This window comes from Mustela lutreola, chromosome 4 (assembly GCF_030435805.1).
Source record: "Mustela lutreola isolate mMusLut2 chromosome 4, mMusLut2.pri, whole genome shotgun sequence".
Lineage (NCBI taxonomy): Eukaryota > Metazoa > Chordata > Mammalia > Carnivora > Mustelidae > Mustela > Mustela lutreola.
The window spans coordinates 174,446,669-174,467,866 of NC_081293.1; the positions used below are offsets into that span (position 1 = coordinate 174,446,669).

The 21,198-nt window shown below is 37.5% G+C and overlaps 1 protein-coding gene across 21 annotated transcripts in view; it reads right to left on the reverse strand.

Annotated features, from left to right (window-relative positions):
• Positions 1 to 21,198, reverse strand: part of CADPS2 (calcium dependent secretion activator 2) — a 533,537-nt gene that overhangs the window by 232,426 nt on the left and 279,913 nt on the right. The gene's annotated exons all lie outside the window — the stretch shown is intronic.

Below are 21,198 nucleotides of genomic sequence, written 5' to 3' on the forward strand. Positions count from 1 at the left end.
AGTTGAATAGACAGTTGTGAAATACTTGTTAGACACCTATAATTTCAAGCTATTCTAAACTCCTCAGGACAAAAGTTCAGAAAGAAATATTTTCTGAAATGATAGATAGCATGTTTAAAAAAGTAAAACCAATTATTTTAGGCAGCAAAAATAGAACTCCTGTTTTAATATTTTCATATTGTAAAACAGTATGAAAGGAAATCAACTCAATTAGTGATGGAGAAGACTGATATCCTAGCACATTTTCTGCCTTAGATCAATACCAAAGGATTTTTTTCCCCTGATGACATGTTTTCAAAACCATGAAGATAATATTAGGACAGAAACAAAGTAATTATTTTTAGCAAAACTTCCAAATTACCAAATGATTATTTCATAACTCGACTTGACTCTACAGCTTCACAAAGCCAACACAGAAGAAAAGCTTACTCTTCAGATATTACATGCCATAGACAAGCATACATCATCTTACTACACGTCACTTCATTGTTCTTCACAGAGCCTGCATTTTACATATTGAAGGACTGTGGGACCCTGCCTGAGTAGGCCTCCTGGTGCCGTTTCACCAACAGCATCTGCTTACCTTGCGTCTCTGTCACCTTTTGGTAATTCTCAAAATGTTTCAAATTTTTACTTTTTTTTTTTTAAAGATTTTATTTATTTATTTGACACACAGAGAGAGAGAGAGAGAGATCACAAGCAGGCAGAGATACAGGTGGGGGGTTGGGGAAGCAGGCTCCCAGCTGAGTAGAGAGCCCAGTGTGGGGCTTGATCCCAGGACCCTGGGACCATGACCTGAGCCGAAGGCAGAGGCTTAACCCTCTGAGCCGCCCAGGCACCCCAAATTTTAACGTTATTATTCAATTTGTTATAGCGATCTGTGACCAGTGAAAAACTATGATGTTACTACTCTAATTGTTTTGGGGCTTCACTAATCATGTACCGGTAGGACAGCAAACTTCAATGTGTGTTTATAAATGTGCTTTCTGACTGCTTTACCAATTGATTATTACGCTGTATCCCTCCCTCTTCTTGAGTCTCCCTGTTCCCTGAGACAAAACAATATTGAAATTAAGGTAATAACCTTACAACAGCCTCTGAGTGTTCAAGTTAAAGGAGGAGTCACACGTCTCACTTTAAATAAAAAACTAGAAATCACTAGGCTTAGTGAGGAAAGCATGTCAGAAGCCAAGACAGGCTGAAGGCTAGGTCTCTTGGGCTAAGTTATCATCATCAAGGAAAAGTTCTTGAAGGAAATTAAAAGTGTACTCTAGGGCATGCATAAGTGATTAAAAAACAAAACAGCTTTATTGCTAATATAGAGAAAGTTTTACTGGTTGGGAAAGAAGATCAAATAAGCCACAGCATTCCCCAAAGCCAGAGCCTAATCCAGAGCAAGACCCTAACTTTCTTCAATTCTCTGATGGCTAAGAGAGGCAAAGAAGCTACAGAAGGAAAGTCTGAAGGTAGCAGAGTTGTTTCACGGCGGGTTAAGGAAAGAAGTCGTCTCCATAACATAGAAGTACAAGGTGAAGCAGTTAGTGCTGATGTAGAAGCCCCAACAAGTTATTTGAAGATCTAAGTAATAGAAGTGGCAACACTAAACAACACATTTTCAATGGATACTAAACAGTCTTATGTTGGAAGAAGAGGTCATCTTGGACTTTCATAGCTAGAGAGAAGAAGTCAATTACTGGCTTTAAAGCATCAAAGGGACAGGTGAACTCCCTCTTATTAGGGGCTGATGTAGCTGCTGACTTTAAATTGAAGCTAAAGCTCATTTACCTACCCTTCCAAAAATACCTACCCTTCCAAAAATTCCAAGAATGATACTAAATCTGCTCTGCTTGAGCTCTATACCTGGAATAACAAAGCCTTGATAACAGCACATCTGTTTACAACACGGATTACTGGCTATTTTAAGTTCACTGTTGAGACCTACTGCTCAGAAAAAAGATTCCTTTTGGAAAGTTTACTGCTTAGTGGCAATGCACCTGGTCACCCAAGAGCTCTAATGGAGATGGACAATGAGATTAGTGTCCTTTCCATCCTTGCTAACACAGCAACCGTCCTGCAGCCCATGGATCGAGGAGTGATTTTCACTTTAAAGTCTAATGCAGGAAGCACATTTTGTAAGGCTAAAGCTGCCATAGAGAATGATGACTCTGATGGATTGGGGCAAGGCAAAGAGAAAAGCTTTTGGAAAGGATTCACCATTCTAGATGCCATTAAGAACATTTATGATTCATGGGAAGTCAAAGTATCCACGGTAGCAGGAATCTGGAAGCAGCTGATTCCAATTCTCCTGGATGATGTTGGGAGATTTCAAGACTTCAGTGGAGGAAGTACTGCAGATGTGGTGCAAACAGCAAGAGAACCAGATGTAGAACCTAAAGATGTTACTGAGCAATTGTTACTTGAGATACAACAATATTGAACTTAGACCAATTAATTACCCTGCCACGGTAAATCCTTCCACTGACTTCACTTAGAAGTACCCATTAGGAAACTAAAATGTGGCAGGAATGATGATATTCAATAGTGAGATGATCCTTCGTTTGTGGATCAGATGCTATTACTTGTTTTGGGACTTTATTCAGTAACCTGTCATCAGCATTTAAAGAATGAGAAAATTGTCCAATGTCTTCATTTAAGTATTCTCATTTGTATAAGACTTTTGGAGTTTGGAACAGTACCAATTTTTGTGTAAACATAGAAGAAAGAGTTAAAAAGGGATAAAGTCTGTAGGTCACTCATGCCAAAATAAATTTGGAGGGAAAAAGGGTGTGGTAGGGAGAACAAGAAAAAGCTTCCCAGAATTGCTAAGGAAATGGCAGCTCTAGCTTCAGGGGTGATTATACAGCTCTTGATCTTTGTTTTTACTTGTTGTGTTCAAGTGACACAACAAATGGCTGCAGTCTCCTGGTAACCCATTAGCAGGTAAGGAGGTACTTCTTGTGGGCGAGTGATGGAAGTGGTTTGAGATGGCAATTCCTCCTGCTGAAGATGCTGTGGAGACTGAATTCACAACAAGGATTTAGACTATTACACAGACTTAGTTGGTAAAGCAGTGGCAGGGTTTGAGAGGACTGAAACTAATTCTGAAGGAAGTTCTACCGTTTGTAAAATGCTAGCAAATGACAGCATCCCAGGCTAGGGAAATCATTCGTTAAAGGAATAGCCGATGGATAACGGCAAACTTTGTGCGGTCTTAATTTAAGAAGGTACCATGGCCGACCGAACCTTCAGGAAGCGCCACCCTGGTCAGTCAGTAACCATCGACATCACGATAAGATCCTCCACCAGCGAAAAGATGACAATTTCCTGAAAGCTCAGATGTTGGTTAGCATTTTTAGCAGTAAGTATTTTTTAATGAAGGTTATGTACTTTTTAAAGACAATGTTATCACACACGTAGAAGATTACAGTATAGTGTAAATATAACTTTTAGATGCAATGAGAAACCAAAAAAAATCATTTGACTCACTTTTTCAGGATATCCATTTTATTGCAGAACTCTGGAACTAAATTCACAGCATCCCTGAGGTTTGTCGGTACATAAAATGATGTATTTCCCCTCTTTAGTCAGTCATAACATTATTTAGACATGGCCTGTATCCAAGCCTTGATATTTTTAAGTGGGAGGACTATATTCTGAAGGATAAAGATATGAAAGGCGGTGTGTATTTTAAGCTGCTCTTATTTTATAGCAGTGTGAAAATTAAACAAACTTGAAATTTCTGTGTAAATAAAAGAATTATAAACATGCTCAGGTATGCTAAAATATTCTGAAAAACAAAACACGGCAACTGAATTCGGCACGCTTTGCCAAAAAACAAAAGTCTTCATTTCCATGTATAAGTGGAACTAGTCACAGAGAAATTTTGAAGCAAAGCTCCTTTTCTCTCTAGGAAAGACAGCAGTCATAAAAGCTTCTTAAACTATTCTCAACTTCCAACTTGTTAAATGCAACTGCTATTTTGAGCCTTTCCTCAAGCCTATCCTAAAAGCCACAGCTGAGTTGAATCCAGCATGTCTATACACTTAAGCATATAAAGGCACATCCAGTAATAGATAAAATGGCATTTGTGATATTTTAAAAAGTGTTATTATAGAATTAATCCCTTGTGACAGCTAAAATAGCCAATGGAATATTTTATAGATTCTTTCTTAAATGACAGTTAAAAACAAGTGATAATTTTTGGCTCACACCAGTAGACAAAACAATGTCATTATCAACTTAGAGGATGATGCCAATAAATAAATAAATAAATAAATAAATAAAATAAAATAAAATAAAATAAAATAATGAAAAAACAAAGGTGAAGAGCTGTATATCCTCCCTCTGAAGCTAGAGCTGCCATTTCCCTAGCAATTCTGAGAAGCTTTTTCTTGTTCTCCCTACCACTTCCCCCACCCCCCACCAAATTTATTTTGGCATGAACCACCTACAGACTTTATCCTTTTTTAATTCTTCTATGTTTACACAAAATTGGTACTGTTCCAAACTCCAAGTCTTATACAGATGAGAATACTTAAATGAAGACATTGGACAATTTTCTCATTCTTTAAATGCTGATGACAGGTTACCGAATAAGGTCCCAAAACAAGTAATAGCTTCTGATCCACAAACGAAGGATCATCTCACTATTGAATATCATCATTCCTGCCGCATTTCAGTTTCCTAATGGGTACTTCTAAGTGAAGTCAGTGGAAGGATTTACTGCTTATCTCTGTTCATTTAAATCTTTGAGGGCCCATTATGTGGGACACTCCAAGATGAAAGCTACGGATGGTTCAGATCCCTCAGGGAGCTCAGAGTTTGTTCTTACCAGAGCGAAGAGCTCAGATACTCTGATGATCTTACTTCCTCTTGCTGCCCTTCTATCCCTGCGACGGGCCAAGGTTTTCTGATTCTGTCAGTCTCTGGGTTTCTGCACTGTCAGTTCTTTAGTGGCTCTGTTCTATCACATGTGAAGCTGATCCCCTGGGTTACATTTCCTCCTTTTGAAAGACCTAGTATTAGAATTGTCTGCTTCTCCAGACAAACACTGAGGCATGTAACAAATGGAGGTCCATACCTATGAAATACATTGTTTCTAAAAGAACTGTAGGGATGGATAAACCCTGAACTTAGTCTTAACAATGACTGTAAACAGGGTTCCAGGTCCCCAAATCGCACATCCGTGAAGTGGTCATGGTCATCCACATGATGGTGCCACAGATGGTAACAGATAAGCCGCAGCTCCCAATGAGTAGAGGCCAAAGGGCCAGGAGAAATAAAGGACAAAGGAGTTCTTTTTCAGAAGTAGAACAAGGGTCTAATCAAGAGATCCTGAACACTGCCAGGACAGGATTTCAGTCTTGTCCCTGGACAATTATTCCTAGGTATTTTTCATTTTACCTTTTTTTCCCCCCCTTTTCCCTAAATGGGCTACTTGGTTGTAGCTCTCCTGTGTCTGTTCCACTGCTGTAGAGTGGATTGCTGCTAGGGCAGGGTGGGGAGGGCAGGTGGAGTAGTAAGTAGTTAACATGAATTTTAGTTCATAGGTCACTAGGCTGTAGAAAGAGCCAGGGCTGGACCTATTGGAGATGCTGGATTCTGGCCTGGAGGAGACTTCCGGTGGATTCCCTTGAGTTGAAGTGAATGTGTTCTACGTATAGGAGGAAGGGTAACACAACTATTCTCATATTTGGCTACAGGGGCAAACTAGAGCTGGTCTTCTGTTTACTGGGATTCGTGCTTTCACTAGCATAGAGCTGTTGCTAGAATCAGTCAGTAAGGCAGAGATTGTATTTTCTAGCTCCTCTTACATCTAAGTAGGGATACATGACAGTTCTAGCCAATGGAACATGAAGAGAAGTGGTAAGCGCCACTTTGGGCAAAAATAATGAAGATATAGGTATGCCTTCATCCCTTTTTGCTCATCTGCTAGCCAAATGCAGAGAACTCCTATGCTTAGAAATGAGAGCCATAAAATAAAATGGAAGAAACTACAGCCCTGAATCACCAAATGGAGGAAATCTACCCCATCTATCAGGAACACCCAATGGGAACTGTTAGGCAGGTGTTATTACTCTTTTGAACAAGTGAAATGTTTGTTGCAGCATTTAGTAGTAACCTAAGTAGTATATTAACAGAGTTTGGCATCATAGGTCTTTTTTCACAGCTAAGTGCTTAAAAATTTTAAGAATGGCAGTTGTACTTGACTAGAACTTGGCACAGGAATTAAAATATTTAACAGATATAAAAATTAACTAAGGATACTGCTATGTTCCAGGTTTACATCTAAATTAATTATAGCTCTGTGCAAAATATTTAGCTTCTTCTATTATTTAGCAAAGTTGCCTATTCTTTGCTATTCATTTCTCTGAACTTTCTGTACATATTTCTGCTTCTTCTAGTTTATTTTTGTCACTAACATTTTAAATATCTTGTCACTTAGCAGGACACATTTTATGATTCTTTATCTTTTTTTTTTTTTTTTAACCTTAGATATAAAACCAACCTATCTTCTTCATAATAAAATGTCAACATTACGTGCCATCTTTGCTGAGGTGTAATGAAAAACACAACTTTTTTTTAGGCTTTGTTTAAAATTCTGTCAAATTTAATATACAAAAAAACCCCCTTAAGAATGAAGTGTTATATATATGTGTGTGTGTGTGTGTGTGTGTGTGTATTATACATACATCATGTTTAGAGTAATATGAGGTTCATGGGATCTGAACACAAGCTGACACCCCTATACTGTTCTTCTATTAAAATATTAAAGTTCAAGCCATGTGCATTTGTGCACATTTCACATTATTTTAACGTTGTGACCTATATATTTAAGGCCTTCTAAATTTCCAAGTGATTTCAATAAAGGTCTGAAAAATGTAAAAACTAAGGGAGGAAAAATCCAGAACTAGGGGAGCCAGATAAGCCCTGGGGCTAGGCAAGCAATTCATTGCCATTTTCTATAAATATTTGTTTGCCTAGAGGAAGAAAAAATGTATGTGACCACAATACTTGCATTTTAGTCTTAAGATAGAGATACATACTTGATACAATTCTAGCTCAAAGATGGGTACAACCACCAATTCTGGAAGAAATCAGGACAAAATGCATAGGGAAATTATTCCATTTGGGAGTCTCAAAGAACACGTAAGAATTACAAGGCAAGACATGGGGAAGAAGTTGAGGCATAGAAATGAGGCTGTTGGCACTGAGTCACCTTAAGAGTGGCCCTCTAGGGGCACCTGGGTGGCTCAGTGGGTTAAGCCTCTGCCTTCAGCTCAGGTCATGATCTCAGGGCCCTGGGATCGAGCCTCAGATTGGGCTCTCTGCTTGGCAGGGAGCCTGCTTCCTCCTCTCTCTCCTCTGCCTGCCTCTCTGCCTACTTGTGATCTCTGTCTGTCAAATAAATAAATAAATAAAATCTTTAAAAAAAAAAAAAAAAAAAAAAGAGTGGCCCTCTAGAAAAAGGCACACAAAGCTATGCTAATATTCTTAACTACTATCTTTAGTTCTCAAGCCCTTCCCCAAGCTTAATTGGCCAGATCTTTTTTTTTTGTTCCCAGAACCTACCCCCAGTCAGCTACTATTGCTTGCCCCCATAAGGACTTCAATCAATACAAATGCTCATCAGATCTTCTGCCACATCAATTCTCTATCTCCTCAACATATAAGAACACCAACAGACAGATGAAAAGATCCTCAACATCACTAATTATGAGGGAAATGCAAATCAAAACCACAATGAGATATCACCTCACACCTGCCCGAATAACTAAGCTCAAAAAGATACAACGTAAGTGTTGCTAAGGAGGTGGAGAAAAGGGAACCTTCATGCACTGTGAATGTAAACAGGTACAACCACTGTGGAAAAGAAGACTGGCAGTTCTTCATAAAAAAAGAAAAATAGAACTATCATATGATCTAGTAATTCCACTACTGGGTATTTATCCAAAGAAAACAAAAACATAATCCAAGAAGATATACTTATCCCTGTATTTCTCGCTGCATTATTTACAATAGCCAGGATATGAAAGCAACCCCAGGGTCCATCAACAGATGATAGAGAAAGATACAATATAAATACATAATGGAATATTACTCAGTCATAAAAAAGAACAAGAGCTTGCCATTCAAACAACATGGGTGCACCTAAAAGCAATTATGTTTAATGAAATAAGTTAGAGGAAGATAAATTCCTTATGACTTCACTTACATGTGGAATCTAAAAAAAAAAAAATGAACAAAGAACAGAAAAAACCAGACCCTCAAATACAGAGAACTGGTGGTTGCCAAGGGGTGGTGGATAGGGATACAGGCCAAAAAAGTGATGGGGATTAAGAGGTACAAACCTCCAGTTATAAAATAAGTGCCAGAAATAAAAAGTACAGCATAGGGAATATAGTCAACAATATTTTTCGGAAAAGAATGTGAAACACTAACTTTTGAGAATTAGGCAGAGAACTCTATAATTGAGACTAGAGGCCAAAGAGGCAGAAAAAGCAGAATGTGATGTGCTGTGTTCAAGGTAGACAGTGTTTCAGGGAGAAGGAAATGGCCAACAGTACCAAATGGCAAAAGAGAAAGTAAGCACGGTATACACGGAAAGGGTATTGCTTGATTTAACAGAGAAACCACTCAAGATCTCAGCAAGTTATGTGAGGCCAGACTGTGATAGTTATAAGAACAAAAATCTATCTGAGGAAGAGGAAAGCACTTCCTTTAACTCTTAGGTGATCAAGATAGGGCAAGTTCGGCAAGATCACTTTGCCTAGAAGAGCACTGTTCGCAAAGGTAGGGGCAAGAAAGCCAGGGAGGGTGCAGAGGGTAAGGAGATAGGAAGTGGTACTGACAGATGACAGCAGAAAGGAAGACTAGGGATAGGCTGTGGAGGAGCGTGTTTTGCTAAGGAGTTTATAGGTTATCCCATAACAAATAATTAAAAGATGCTTTTCAGCCAGGGAATGACAATAAAATTTTTATACCCCTGAATGGAGAATAATCCCGTGTCACCCGGCTGTATACATCCAGGAGCAGAAGAGTGGGGAGGTGTCCTAGCATCCAACTGAGAGATGAACTGGACTTAAAAATACATCCTTAAAACAGAGAGTAAAAATGCTATTAGCTAGAATCCTGTTTCAATTTGTGATTAAAATCCTTTTTGCTGACAATCAGAGATGTCCTTGAGACACAGAGTTCTTTAAGGGCACATGTAAAGGAACATCTCAGATAAGTAGAGCTATCTCTATGACAGACCTTGACTTTCGGGGTTCAGACCTTGACTTTCTGGGTTCAGCTGACTTTTTCTTTATCTTCTTCCTTCAAATGCTGGAGACTTTACACTTTAGCTAAGATTGGCAATGACTAAGCTTTTATACTTTAGCTAAGGTTTAAACGTGAACTTTTCAAGTACCAAGTGCCTTCCTGAGAGCTATGACCTTGAGAGACAGACTAACTGAATTTATTTGATTTCAATAAATTTGTATTTAGCACATGTTAATAACTAAGATATATTTTCCCCAATATCAGAGCCTCTGTATTTTAAGTGTGAGAAGATAAATCAAAATATTTTTCTGAGAGAAATCTACATCCTTAGTAACAATTTCCAGTGTTTTAATACACCTGAGGCTGCTTTGTCTAAATTATTTCCCCTTCGATTTAATATCAGAGCTTCCTGTCCCACTTAGTTGAAACAAAGAACACCTGCTCACTCTAACTAACACAATGCTCTTTTGTGTACCGAAAGATTAGCATTAAGTCTTCCGTCAACTTCATTGTCCGTAGGCTAAATCCAGTTTCCTTTATTTTCAAAGTTGGAAAGAATCCTGGAATTTATAATACGGAACTGAACCAAACTCCCAAATTCTTACCTAATGTGCAGTTGGTTTGACAGAGTACCATTCAACTCCTTCCTTCTATATAGTACTAAAAAAAATTTAACTATATAGCCCTTTTCAAATAAAACAGTAAAAGAAAAAAATATTATCTAGATTCAGTACTTTCTCCTGACATTAACTTGTTAAAAGATAGAGATTAAAAACCTTGTTATTTGCATGATGGTGGCTGCGGAGAGCGTACGGAAAAGAAAAACCAAAGTGAATAATTTATTCCTAAAACTTTGCTGACATCTCTATTTCATAATGGACCATTTTATGATGCTCTTAGAATGCATTTAGGAGACTATGCTCCCTGAAGCCAGGAGCTATTCTGTCTTCAAGTATCTCATTCGTGGCTTCTAGGTTAATGTAAGTCAGTATCTTCAATTAAGCCTTTTTCACCATGACTCCTCTTCATATCCTAGAGTAGACACTTATCAAGTATTTGTTGGTTGGCTAACTGGATAGATAGATGCTCAGAGAAGTTAGAAATAAAAATGCAAACCTAAAATTGATATTTCACTGAGGTGAAAAGAGAAAAAGGCTTACCAAATTCGATAACAGAAAATGATGGTAGTAATAATTTTGTAGGCCAGATTTTGCATGCCAATTACATGTGGCCAGTCTATAAAAATTTATTAAAACTCCCATCTTTCCAAAAATTACTGTGATAGGTAGAGTAAGTTTCCCAAAGATGTCTCTACATACCTAATCTCTGGAAACTATGAATAGATTACCTTAAATGGCAAAAGAAAATTGAGGTAGCTGGTGGAATTCAGATCGCTAATTAGCCAACCTTAAAATAGGAAGATAATCCTAGGATATCCAGGTGGACCCAATACAATGACCAGAGTTATTAGGGAGGAGGAAGGTAGAAGAGTGGGTGTGAGAGCCATGAGTTGTGAGAAACGCTCAGTTGGCCAATGATGGCTTTGGACATGGAAAGGGGCCATGAACCAAGGAATACAAGGAGTCTCTAAAAGCTAAAAAGGTAAGGGGAGCCTGGTTGGCTCAGTGGGTTAAAGCCTCTCCTTCGGCTCAGGTCATGATCCCCAGGGTCCTGGGATGGAGCCCCACATCCAGTTCTTGGCTCAGCAGCGAGCCTGCTTCCCTCTCTCTCTCTCTGCCTGCCTCTCTGCCTTCTTGTGATCTCTGTCTGTCAAATAAATAAATAAAATCTTTTTAAAAAAATAAAAGCTAAAAAGGTAAAAATAAATTTCATTCTCCCTTAGATCCTCTGGAAAGGAACTCCACTCTGCCAACATCTTGATTTCAGCTTACTGAGATTCCTTTTGGACTTCTGACCTCCACAAATGTAAGAAAATAAATTTGTCTTGTTTTTGGTAATTTGTCACAGTCACAATAGGAAATGAATACAGAAAATAAAGGCTGAGATTTGATCATAAAAGAACATGAAATGTGGAGATTTGATTTTAAAAAACCCCTAAATTTACCTTTTAAATTTCTTCTGCCAAGTATGTGATTCAAAGATACTTTTAAATACAGACTTCTATCAGTAGCTTTGTCTGATTAACAAGAGGTTTTTGTGTGTGATTATTTCTCTCATACCCATAACCATTCTGCTTAGATGAAATCTTTTGAATCTTTATTTTGCTAAAGTTTTAACTTTCCTTATAAATTTTTTAAATGATTAATAATGAGGCTGATTATTTTGGTTTCATGGTGATGAAAATCACCATGCTTTTATTTCCAACAAATTTAAAGTTTCTTATACCCAAATGATCAACGATTATTTCTTTTATTACAACGTCTTTCTTGAAGATTTTGAAAGACATAGTCAAGGCTGTCACTATATTTTTTATGGCTCAATTAAAGATAGTGGCCTTTATTCATCTTCATACATCACTTTTATTGCTTGTAAGGTGTCGATTTCCTACCTCTCCTTGGATGGAGCAATATATTCCATCACAGCTCATCTGTGTTTTTTAAGAATTATCTAGACAGAAAAGCATCATTATTATTCTTGATCTATTCCCCTCCACCATAAATTATGAATAGCAGTAACCTTTATATTTCCTTACCAATACAGTTTCTATTAGAGGATACTGCATGAGTAGCTTTATCGCATTCCTTTTTACTAGCCTGGTTATAATAATGCCTGGCATTTATAAAGAATCTTTCAACTGAATGCCTCAAAATGCTTTGTGAAATTTAAATTAATTCTCACATCACCCTTAAAAGATAGGCATTACTGTTGTTATGTAAATAACTGGACACTGAAGTTAAATGAGACACTTCCAACGCTATATCCCCCTTCTTCAATCCAACAAATTATTCCCTTAATTATTTTACAAACATTATAATAACTAACGTAGCTTTGTTCTTGCTTGGGTTATTAAATACTGTAAGAATACACATGTATGTATTTATCTATCTATTGATTGAAGTACTGTAAGAATTTTTAGAGCCCACTCAATTTTATCTCTGTTAATCCAGAACATATAATGGAAGGATGGGAAGAATAAGTTACAGACTATGTCTAAACTTCAGTAACTCCAGCTGCATCCTTAAATATATTTGATACATAACTTAATATACGGTAAGGTAAGACAGAGGGTAGTAGGGAACAAAGGTCAGGGCAGAGACTGAGAAGTTCCGTGACTTCTCCATTTGTTCTCATGGCTATTTTAACAGAGCCAATACCAGAATCAAGTTCTTCTGGAAGCAGGTTTTAAACTTCTGAGTTTCAGATGCTCAACCATCTGAATCTTATACCTTTTACTTAAAACAATTTGTTTTTTACTCAAACACTACAGGTAATAAATAGTAGGGAACATAAGTACTTAGCTTTTGTGTAGGAGTGCTAAAGACCATGAAGGTGAATATTCTTAAGCAGCTTTGAAGCGCTCCAAAATGCACAGGAACTTCTTTTCTTAATGCAGCAACTTGAGGAAGTTCTAAACTGCTTCCTCTATGTATTAAAAGAGAAGGGTTGAACTTACTAGAACCTCACTCTGGCTGTAGGGTCTAAACCAGATTATTATCCTTCAACTGTTTCAGTTTATCACTTGGTAAGGAAGCTCAGGCATTCAAACAAAGGGAGTTGTGCTAGAGTCTACCCCAATTTTGCTCAGGAGAAATGAAACTGAATCAGGCAAAGTTCAAGAGATTCATTGGCTCACTCATCTTCCCAACATTAACTGGACATGTATTGTAGGTCAGAAACAATTAGATGTTGTTGAAAGGACTCACCTTCAACAAGAAATGGAAATACATCATGGTAAGTTTTTTAGACTCGTATAGTCTAATAATATCACTTAAAGTTAGGCTGTGATGAGTTAAAACAACACCTAGAGTAAGTTATTGATAATAAGTCAACAAAGAAAAAAACAGAGCCATAAAAATATTCAACTAGTCTAAAGAAAAAAAAAGAGGGGGAATAAAGGACAGGAAAGACAGAACAAATAGCTAAATGACAGATCTAAACTTAACCATACCAATAAATTATAATAATGATTAAAAGATTGCCAGATTGAATAAGAAATAGAAACCCAATATATGCTGCTTAAATACACATATTTTAAAAGTAAAGAAATAGATTAAAGGATGGAAAAAGATAATATGCTAACACTTGTTTAAAGAAATCTGGGATGGCTAAAATAGATTTTATTTTATTTTTTTAAAGAGTTTATTTGTTTATTTGACAGACAGTGATCACAAGTAGGCAGAGAGGCAGGCAGAAGGGGAAGGGGAAGCAGGCTCCCCGCTGAGCAGAGAGCCCCATGCGGGACTCGATCCCAGGACCCTGGGATCATGACCCAAGCCGAAGGCAGAGGCTTTAACTCACTGAACCACCCAGGCGCCCCAGGGATGGCTAAAATAGATTTTAAACCAAAGTATATTACAAGGGATAAGGAAAGTCGTTTCATAATGACAAATCAATCAGGAAAAAGGATATGGAGATCATTAATATTTAGGCACCTAGCAACAGATCTTCAAGATACAAAAAGCAAAACAATGATAGAGCAAATACAAAAGTACACCCAGAGATTAATAACAATTTATCAAAAACTGATTTAAAAAAGTAGATAACCAATAAATATATGTGAGATCTGATCAATAATGTAAACTCTTTGACTTTTCTGAAACACCCTATTAAACAATGGAGAAAAACAGTCTTTAGAAATGCATGTGGAACATTCACCAGATGGACCATATTGTGGGTGATAAACTAAGCCTCAGTAAATTTTAAAAGGATCAAAGTTCTCTAAGTATATTCTCTAATTGTAACAGACTTCAATTAGAAATTAATAACAGAACTCTGAAAAACCCTAAAATATGTGGAAACTAAATAACACATGCTTAATAACCTAAGGTCAAAGGAAAAAAAAAAATAAAAATAAAACTTAGTATTTTCAAAAGGATGAAGGTAAAAATTTGTGGGATGCTACTAACACAATGACTAGCAAATGGGTATTTATAGTACCAATACTTAGTTTAGAAAAAAATAGATTTTTCTCAAATCAATGGCTCCCACCTTTTAGAAATAGAAAAAGTATTGTAAATTAAACCCGAGATATCACAAAAAATAGTAAATATGACAGCCCAAATAAATAAAAATGAGCAGAAGGAACTTTATCAACTTGATGCAAGGATCTTCAAAAAACCTTATACAGCTAATATTATACTTAATGTTGAAGAAAAAGACTGGATGTTTTTCCCAAAAGATTGAGAAAAAGACAAGGATGCCCATTTTCACTACATCTTTTCAACACTGTATTGGAGGTTTTAGTAGTACAATAAGGCAAAAAGAAATGGTTTTAAAATCTGCTTAGAAATGAAAAACAAAGTGTATTTTTACACAACAATATTGTTTATGGAAAAATGATCTACAAAATAGTACCACAAGTAGTAAGTTTAGCAATACTGCAGGATACAAGATCAATATTGAAAAGTCATCTGTATTTCAATATACTGGCAATCTAATTTAAAAAGTTAGAACAAAATGATACCATCTAGAATAGGACCAAAAATATGAAATACTCAATGACAGATCAGACAAAAAAATGCAAAAACTTGTTAGGAGGAATGAAGAAAGACCTAAATAAAGGGAGGGATATAATATACTCATGGGTCAAAAGACCCAATACTGTTGATCAATTCCCAAATTGATCTACAGATACAATGAAATCACAGTCAAAATAACACTGAGTGTTTTTTAAAGAAAGCTACAAACTGATTTCAAAATTCAAAGGAGACAGCAAAGAACTTAGAATAGTCAAAAGAATTGGAGGGGAAAAAAAAAAAAAAACAAAGCTGGAGAACTACCAGTCCTTGATATGACATGACAAACTTACGATAAAGCTTATCAGAGCAGCACACCTTTGGCATTAAGACAGGAAAACAGATCAATGGAACAGACTAGAGAATCCAAAAATAGACCACAGATACATATACAATTGATTTGTAACAAGAGTGCTAAGGAAATTCCGTGAAGAAAGTTTTTTCAATAAATAGTACTAGAACACCCAGATATTCATACATCAAAAAATGGGACTTTGAGTTATACATAGCTCTAGATATAAGAAATTAACTAGAAATGGATCAAAGATCTAAATGTGAAAATCTAAAACTATAAAACTTCTAGAAGAAAACAAAGAATTCTGACCGTGGGTTCGGCAAAGATCTCTTAGATACAGCACCAAAAGCATGAGCCATAAAAACAAATTCACCAGTTGGACTTCATCAAAATGAAAAACTCCTGCTCTTTGAAGCATGTTGTTAACAGAATGAAAAGACAAACTATAGACCCAGAGAATATTTACAAAACATATCTCTGATAAAGAAGGTGTAAATAATTTATTATGGTCTTTCTAGACTCGAGAACAACAGGCAACTCAATTAAAAATTGGGTATGTATGGGGGGCACTCGGGTGGCTCAGTTGGTTAAGCACCCAACTCTTGATTTCTACTCAAGTGATGACCTCAGGTTCGAGAGAGATCAAGCCCTGGGGTGGGGTTCCATGCTGGGTGTGGAGCCTGCTTAAGATTCTCTCCCTCTGCCCCTGCCCCCAGCTAATGCATGCACACTCGCAAAAAAAAAAAAAAAAAAAAAAAAAAAAATTAAATTAAAAATTGGGGATTCATCAAAGAAAACATACGGTTGACAAGCACGCAAAAAAATGTTTAACATGATTACATTAGTTGTTAGAGAAGGGCAAATTAAAACCATACTGAAATAACACCTCACCTATTAGAAATAAAAGATAAGTATAATGTGCATGTGTCTAATATCTGTTTTGTGTGGGAGAGAGCCAGACCTCTATTACTATAGGGAATCTGAAATGTCAACTTCTGCTAATATTACCACCCACATGGACCCACCATGGAGGATGCCTATTTATATCCTCTGCAAGAAAATGCTTTCCTTCACTGCTACACGGAAGAGGCCAGCCAACTGCTTAGAGAGGGCCTGAGGTAGAGACACTAACAACTGAAGTCAGACTCTGAACCATAAGTTCTCACAGTACATGATTAATGATCCAGACATAATTAATTGCAGTGAGAAAAAGTATTTAGAAGGAATGTGCGCCATGTATGAAGAATTATCTCTGGCTCTTTCCACCTCTCTGCAGTCTTGCCTCTTGTCACTGGCATGGCTCTGGAGATAGGACAGAAGGGTTCTGGGACAAACGGCTACATGAGTGGACTGAAGGAGGAAGGAGACCTTTTCTGTGACTTGTAGTTTCAGAGATGCTACACTATTCACTAAAACTATAAAATGTCCACAGTATAGGGTGAGTTGAATTACACACATAAGATGCAAACGAGTCTCCATTCTACTTTACAGTAGAGGATGTGAATTTGCTGGGCACGGTAGCAGTCATCCAATGCTGGCAATTTCCATAAAACTAGATAGTAAGTTCTGCTTGCAAAGTGAAGAAAATACATACTACGTATTTATGTGTGTGTGTGTGCGTGTGTGTGTATACAATGTACATATATATATATATAAACGTATATTTATATATACACATTTGTTATAAATACTACTATGATTTCACTAGTAGCTTTTCTAAAGCTTGATTCATATGTAGATGAATCAAGTTCACATAATGCTGGAAACTTTACTTTTTAATCCTCAAATATAAATTTTGACTGTTTGAGTAAAAAAAAAAAAAAAGTCCCAAAGTGATTTTTATTAAGTTAACTGTATATTTTTTAAAATTTAGGATGCTTACTCAAAACATCTGTAGTCTACTCATAATTTATTACTTTGTATATTGATAGTGGAAGTTTGAAGACTGTGTATAAACCAAGCAATTAGAGAAATGTTTAAACTTGATGGGTTCTAACCAGTTATATAGGGGATATCCCATTAAATTTGCTAAGTTTGGATAAAATAATTAAAGTGACTCCTAAAAGTTTTAACATTAATGAAGAACTTAGAGAATTCAACTCACCCAAAGCTGTACGAATGAGAATAACAGAAAAGGATATACTCCAGAAAAACTAGAGGGACAAGAGAGAATATTAGATTGACCGATTAATTGGTTAACTGACACTATTTCTCTTCCAAGAAGATAGATCTTTTAACACACCACTGTGTCACTTCTTTCTTGTCAAGTTTCAAAAACAAAAATTGTGCATTTTCTGATCACTCTTCAGATATATCTCCTTTGATGCTTCATAAAGCAAACAGAAGAAACAACTCCGCAAAGAAGGCAAATATATAAGTTAATTTTTACTTGCTACACTAAGCCATTACAAGCTGCTTGAAAGGTAATAGTTCATTTTAATGGACTAATCAATTAAGCAATTCTAATGCATCTGAAATTAACGGCAAGCTGCTGTTTCCATATAGTATTTGTATTTGTGAATCAAGCATGGTGACTGTCACTGTGAATTATCAGGGATGAACATCTCAAGAAATGTTACATGGAAGTACAGATATTCAAACAGAAAAAGTGAGAGAAATACTCAAAAACCTTAATTTCAAGAATAGGACTACTCTCAAAATGTGTATCTAAGAGGTAAGCAAACTGTTAAGTCTTTTGCAATCTTAAAATATTATCTAATCAAGTTGGAAGAAAGATGCTCTGGCTCCACGGTGTCGCAAAGGAAAACAGATTCTCTGATTTGCAGGAACCTCCATCCTCAGAGAGGCAGGAGGACCAGCACTCTCCCGTGTGTCCTGAAGATGTAGGAATAAGGCTGTCAACTCAAAGCGAATGAATAGACACTAGGCTTTTTCTAACAACAGTGAGAATGTCTTAAGAGCGATGCTTCTAAAACTAAAAAGTTACTTGGGTGTCAACTTTTAAAAATTCATTTTGGGGGTGCCCAGGTGGCTCGGTCCATTAAGCCTTCAACTCTTAATTCAGCTCGTCATACTCTCAGGGCCCTGGGATCGAGCCCTGCATCAGAATCCACACTCAGCAGGGAGTCTGCTTGAGGATTCTCTCTTCCTCTCCCTCTGCTTCTGGGCTCGCTCTCTCTCAAATAAATCTTTAAATATGGAAAAAAGTAAATAAAAGTTTATTTTGTATTCAAGAACATCTTTCAGCAAGTTTAAAAGTTACTAAGGAGTACAAGAACTCCTTCTGAGAGACTCAGTGGAAAACTTGCTGTCTACAAAGAGATGTCCTGTGACATACTTATTTAGATTTTTCTACGGCTATGCTAAGTAAGCCTCACTTTTGAAGTTTTAGGAACAAAATCATCTTTGAATTTCTTTTATTTGAACATAGTTGACACAATGTTACTGATCTGACAAGTTGATACCTTATGCTCTGCTCACCACAAGTGTAGCTGCCACCTGCCACCACCCAGCACTATTACAGAATCACCGGTGAGCTATATAATTTTGGGTGCTTGACTGGTCAACTATGTGCCTGCTAGCCCAAGCTCATAATATGAAAAATTTGTTCTTCTGCCTCCAGGTTTTCCCTAAGGCACCCGGTGGAGGGTTGGCCACCAATTCAGATGAAAAATCTCCATATGCCACCTCCATTTCCATAAATAGGTGTTTGCACCTGCCCTCTACAAACAAAACCTGCATCACAAGCACTTGCCGAAGAATATAACCTTCCATTGCCTACTTAAACTCAAACCACCATTTTGCAAAACTATATGCTATAGTAGGTTTTTTCTTATCCCTGTGACTTACTAGGTCTCAACCCTGGCTGCCCAGTGATACTGTTGGCACCGGGCTTCTCAACCTTACATGCACATACGGTCTCCTGAGAAAGTGCTTAAAATACTCCTGGTCTGGGCTCGCCCCAAACCAACTGAAAAAAAAAAAAGTGTGGGCTCACAGGTTGAGTCCTTTCACACACTCCCTACGGAGGGTTCTTACGCACACACAGAGTTGAGAAGCACCGTTACATTAAAGAGCAGCCCCAGTGTACTGTAATAAGATGCAAACCATGGCACAAATTGATATGAAATGTATTAAAGGACGATGCATAAAATGACATTAGCTTAAATAATACCCCGTTCCTGCTTTAAGCCATGAAATTAAATTGGCTCACACTCATACCATAATTTGTACAATACTGCCAAATTTCGTCATCTCATCTGGTGTACTAGTTAATGATTTAGAACATAGGCTTTGGGGTCAAAACACCCGAGTTCAAATACCGACTCTCCCACTTGCTGAGTGGTCTTAATCGGATTCTCACTTCTCTGTCTCAACCCAGAAATGTCACCACTGTTCTCAAAGAGGATTAAATGGGGCGAAGGGTCTGATTTCTTTCTCTTGCATTAAAGTTTCATCTATCTTGTTGCATGACTTAATAGTTAATTTCTTTTTATCACTGAATAGAATTTTATGCACGTACCCCAGTTTGTTCAGCCATTCCTCTGTTGAAGGACCTTTACTCCTCCCGGTTTTTATCTTATTTTTTTAAAGATTTTATTTATTTGACAGAGAGTGTCACAGCAAGAGAGGGAACACAAGCAGTGGGAGAGGAAGAAGCAAACAGGCTTCCCATGGAGCAGGGAGCCTGATGCGGGGCTCGATTCCAGGACCCTGGGATCATGACCTGAGCCGAAGGCAGATGCTTAACTGACAGAGCCACCGAGGTGCCCCTGATTCCCAGATTTTAGTGATTATGAATAAAGCTGTTATAAACATTCCCCTAGAGATATTTACTAATAAACCCTTGTGTAAATACCTAAGAGGGCAACTGTTGGGTTGATATGGCGTGTCTATGTTTCACTTAAAAAAATACACCTGGCAAATTGTATGCCCGAAGTGGCTGTATAGTTTTGCACTTCTACCAGCAGAGATTAAGTTTCTGTTGTTTTGCATCTTTGTCCACATTCGTTATTGTCAGCTTTCTTCTCCCTTAGCCATTTTACCAGCTGTACAATGGCGCTATCTCCTTCTGGTAGGGATCTATTTCATGGACAGTGTTGCTCCTCTTTGAATGCAACTGCTATGCAAAATTTTAATTAGAAAACTTCACTTTATTTATTTTTATTTTTATTTTTTTTAAGATTTTATTTATTTATTTGACAGACAGAGATCACAAGTAGGCAGAGAGGCAGGCAGAGAGAGAGAGAGAGAGAGAGAGAGGGAAGCAGGCTTCCTGCGGAGCAGGGAGCCTGATGCGGGGCTCGATCCCAGGACCCTGAGATCATGACCCGAGCCGAAGGCAGCAGCCCAAACCACTGAGCCACCCAGGCGCCCCAGAAAACTTCACTTTAAAACTCAGATCCCCAGATATCTATTTCTAAAAGTTTAGACTATAAACTTCAGATCATGTAAGCCCTTTCCTTCACATTAAAAAAGCAAAAAACCAAAAAAAATGTTCCTGCTTCCCAGTATAAAAGTAGTTAAATATATAGCAAATATTACTAGCAGCTCTATGACCCAGAGAGGATCACCAGTTTCTTCTGTGTATGCGCATGGGCTCAGACTATAACCCGTCCCCAAATCCCAAGTTTAAAGCAGGAATGAATCAGGTATGTTTGAGGCACAGAAAGAACGCGGAGTCTGAAGGAAAGATGAGGGTAAGCAAGGTGGCTGAGACAGGGGATGAAATCAGAAGAAGAAATCAGTGCACGTACAGCGACGGACTTCAACGCTGGTGAAATTACCAGGAAGCCTTGATAAACAGACTGCAGCCCACGGCCTTCAGAGTTTCTGGTGCCGCAGAGCCAGTGTGAGGCCTGAGAGTCTGCATTTTGAAAAATTTTCCAGATGCTGCTGTTGCGGATTCAGGGTCCCACCCTGAGAACCATTCTTGGATATGCTACACTACGATGAGGAGTCTGATTTTTATTCCAAACAAATGAGAAGACTGGAATCTTTTAAGGGAGAATGATGTGATTTGCTTTGAATTTTAAATAGATA